Source organism: Cynoglossus semilaevis, chromosome 15 (assembly GCF_000523025.1).
Source record: "Cynoglossus semilaevis isolate Cse_v1.0 chromosome 15, Cse_v1.0, whole genome shotgun sequence".
In the NCBI taxonomy this organism is placed as follows: Eukaryota; Metazoa; Chordata; class Actinopteri; order Pleuronectiformes; family Cynoglossidae; genus Cynoglossus; species Cynoglossus semilaevis.
This window is the reverse complement of record NC_024321.1, coordinates 12,788,620-12,792,663: the sequence shown is the minus strand read 5'-3', so window position 1 is coordinate 12,792,663 and position 4,044 is coordinate 12,788,620. Positions and strand designations below refer to the sequence as shown.

The 4,044-nt window shown below is 39.4% G+C and overlaps 1 long non-coding RNA gene across 2 annotated transcripts in view; it reads left to right on the top strand.

Annotated features, from left to right (window-relative positions):
- Window positions 1–3,894, top strand: part of LOC103391103 (uncharacterized) — a 45,348-nt gene extending 41,454 nt beyond the window's left edge. For both annotated transcript variants that reach the window (XR_003051907.1, XR_003051908.1), the window contains one exon: window positions 3,712–3,894. This is a non-coding gene — a long non-coding RNA (uncharacterized LOC103391103). The remainder of the gene's footprint in view (window positions 1–3,711) is intronic.
- Window positions 3,895–4,044: the final 150 nt, after the last annotated feature.

Here is a 4,044-nt window from a genome sequence, read left to right as displayed (position 1 = left end):
TAGGTGGAATGAACTGAAACATTTACATCCCGTTACAGTAACTCTACACATCCTCTAGGGGTAATGGACCACCTATAAGACCAAATTTACAATATATATAGACCAAGTATATTTAATTTTATATTTGTAGCTTTGATTGGTGAAAGTTTGTTTTATTTGTCTTTCCACTCTGGCTGTAATTTGCATTGAATGCCTTCTGCAAATAGTAGTAGTCGTAGTAGTGTTTTTTAAATTTTTAAATTAACAACAGGTTCCAATGAGAGAAACATCTGAACTTGCTGCAGGAATAATGGTCTTCTTCCATTGTCCACTGATTGTAACTTTTTTTTTTTTTTTTTTTGCAGTTCATTATCTTTACTTACAAGTTTTTTTCTGTATTTCCTTATTATCCAGTTGTTTATTTGAATGCTTTTGTAATTAGAACCTGGAAAAATCTGGAAATGATCTATCCTACTTTTGATGAATAGACATGGGCACTCTCAAACACAGTAACAGATGTAGCTGATTTTTTAATCTCACAGATATCGAAGTAATCCAGAAGATCCAGGAACACAGTAAAACCTGAGCTAAAGGACAATAAACCTGGTGCTGTAGAAAATTCCCTACAGCAGCTTTTCCCCCCTCTTTACCCCAGGTCTAAAGGTTTTATGTTTTCACTGACTTTCAGTTAGTGAGGACATAACTCAGCTGAGTGGCCTGTAGATCATGTGGATCAGTTTCCTCATCGTCCTCTGATGGACTGTTTCTGCACTCAGGCCATAAAACTGATTTCATGTCCATGTGTGTGCAGGATCATCCTTTAACGTCTCGGCATCATCACACCGTTAAACCTGCTGTCTTTATACCAGTACAGACGTTATTATTGTTGTTGTTGCTGCGATTTTACGGTAAATTATGGTAAATGTTTCAGCAGAGGTGCAGTGGACTGGAAACTCTGGAAACTCGCTTTGGACTCGCTCTTGCTGGTTGTATTTAAGCCGATAATCGAGGAATTTAAAGTCTGACGGATGGCTGGTAATCGTGACTTTATTTTAAGAATGAAACAAACAATGATTTCTGATCATGTAGACTTCTATTTGATTATGTGGTAGACGTTTTTCATGGTTCCCACCAGCAGGTGTCCTCATATGTGGGATAGAGAAAATGAGAAGAAGCAGCAGCAACAAAAAAAAATAGAAGAACAGACGTCCTGTTACTTGTAAGAGTCAGAAACGGTCTTTGTCAAAAGGTCATGGGAGAGTTAGGGAGCGGTTTAAGTGACAGCAGATGGCAGGGTGGAGCATTGCATGCTGGGAGTTGAAGTTCAGGAGCGTGTCAGCTCCCGTAGCTTGAGCTAAGGTCATACCGGTATAGTTGTTTCCTCTGAGGAGTCGTGACGTGAGAATAAACAAAATAACAATGGCACAGTTGTAAGTCTAAAGGTTGAATATTCACCAACAATTAGACTGAGCCCTGGAGCAGGTTTCAGGTCAGAGATCCACACCAGTGATGCGAATGCAAACACGTGTGTGTGTGTGTGTGTGTGAAAGAGAGGATGTGGGAGGTTTTTTTCCTCACTGATAGAACAAGAGTGGGTGTGTTATCCTGGGTCGGGCTGCAGCATGGAATGTGTGTGTGTGTGTGTGTGTGTGTGTGTGTGAGTGTTATGACCTCAGGCAGGTCCAGTCCTGAGGGATAGTTTCCAGGCTTTGCTTCCCAGTAAAAATGTGAATCTCAGTTTCATTCATTCACATTCAGGATTCCATCTATATTTTTGCTTCTTTTAGAAACAACCCTGCTTGCAGCCTTCAGCCATAAAAAAAAAAACCACAGTCCTTCAGCAGCATGGCTAACACCTAACAGTCTTTATTTAAAATATTAAATTGTTGTCCTCTGCCACACAGGTTCCTCGGTGATTTAGTAACACACTCGAATGACGCACTGGAGGCGCTGCAAACTCCTCCTCATCATCTAAATGTAATCACAAGGGACAGATGTTATTCATACACCATAGTGAAAGCAGGTGCAAGCAATGAATGTCACTAACATTAATGGACGACAGGACCTGAATGAGTTTAATTTTACCAAGAATATTTACACAGTGCATGAAAGACGACACATCCATGGTAAATGTGTTTGTGGGTGCTGTCAAGGCTCTACTCGTCAAACATTCATATTAACTTTTTCATGAAATGCACTCACACTTTAGACTAATGAAGTCAGTGAATGTCTCATCAGACTTTATTAGAGAGTGACATTTTTTCCTTGAGGAGATAAATTCAAATTTTTCATCTTTTGCCTTTTCATGATTGATGAGAGGCTAAAGGTTAACGATGCGAGGACCATTTTACATAAGGTGAACGTGACTCAAGGAAGTTCAGAAAATAATACATAATGATGGAAAATGAAACCTTTTTTACATGTCTTTGCTTTGACAGTAATATCCATTTCAGTCAACAGTTTTCTGTTAGAAATGAGTCAAGATCAGCAGGTGACAAAAACAAACACAAAATTATAAGAAATAAAACCAAATTAAACCATTTTTCTTCATCAAAATTACATTTAAACTGTATTTATCTCCCCCTTGTGCACGAGGAAAAGACAGGAGTAGACATGTCGTACTCTCCATCTTCACCTTATCCTCTAAACTTGATGTCTTATCCCTCCCCTCCTACAACCGAACTGTCCTCACCTCTCCCTTCCTGTATATCACCCCCCTGTCTCTCTCTCTCTGTATCTTTCTCTCTCTCTCTCTCCTCCTCCCTTCTCCTCCTTCCCTCCCTTTCTCCTATTCTCTCTTCTCAGTGATGGTAAATTTCGGCTCATGTAAAACTCTGTACCTGTGCCCTCCTCATACTGCTCCTCCTCCTCCCCGTCTCCCCTCGGTGGCTCCTGATACAAGGGCCACAATAAACATGTCAGCCCCCACAACCCCATGGTCCCCATAAATAAACATAAAACACTGGAGCATTGTTACAGTCGCACACTGTGTGTGTGTGTTTGTGTGTGTGTGGTTTATTTTTACTTTTTCTTCATCCCCCACACCTCCTCCCTTACCCAGGGTGACTGTGGTACAGTAGGCAGCGCAGGTCGTCTTGTGGCTTTTCTCATTTCCTGTTTAATTTTTGTCCTGTTTTGTCTTTCTACTCACTGATCTGACTTTGAGCAGAGTCAAAATTGAAGTTCTAGGCCTAAATAAGAAAATACTTTGTTTCGTTAAAGACTACAGTTAGGCTCTAAAGTTCAAGTAAGTTGAAACTGAGAAGAAAGCAGACTATTATATTAGCAGTAAAATACAACCCTACTGGTGGTTGAAGGACAATCATGAATTCAAATAATCATTAACGTTATAAAAATAAAAAGTAATCATTATCGTGCTTTAAACAGGCCTAGACCGCTGGGCGGTTTGTTTCTCTCTTCCTCTACTTATCACTTTTTTGTCACTCTCCTCCAATCACTGATCGTCATTTGTTCTTCCTTCTTCCCCTTTTCATAATTGGTTTCATGTGATTGATTTAAACGGTGGATTTTTCAAAACAATTGTCGGTTGTATTTTGTTTGAAATGGTAGTCGTTCGGTTGAGCTTTTGTCAGAAATTAGTTTTTGTCCTAAATATTGAACATAGAGTTGTCGTGGTAAATAAGAAATTGGCCTTTGACTGGAGTTTGAGCTGGGCTGATGCACCTTTTTGAAAATATGAAATGAACTTGCAACTATTGCTTTTCTATACAGAACTCCATCCGGCTGCAAGGCCACGAACGGTCCATCACTCAGATGAAGTACAACAGAGAAGGAGACCTTCTGTTTTCCGTCGCTAAAGATCCAGTGAGTAACATGAAATGATTGTGCTTAACAAGTGCCACCAATGGCTATAGGATAGTAAATAGTTTGACATCAAGGATATGGAATGTCCACAAATGGCAAATCAACTCTGTTAGTCGAGTAGCAGAGTGATCCTCTGTTAGTTTTGAATAACGATTGTATTAAAATACTATACCAATAAGTTCCTGAACAAATCTTCGAAACTAAAAGTTTCTCAAAAATACACTAATTTGCATTAAAATA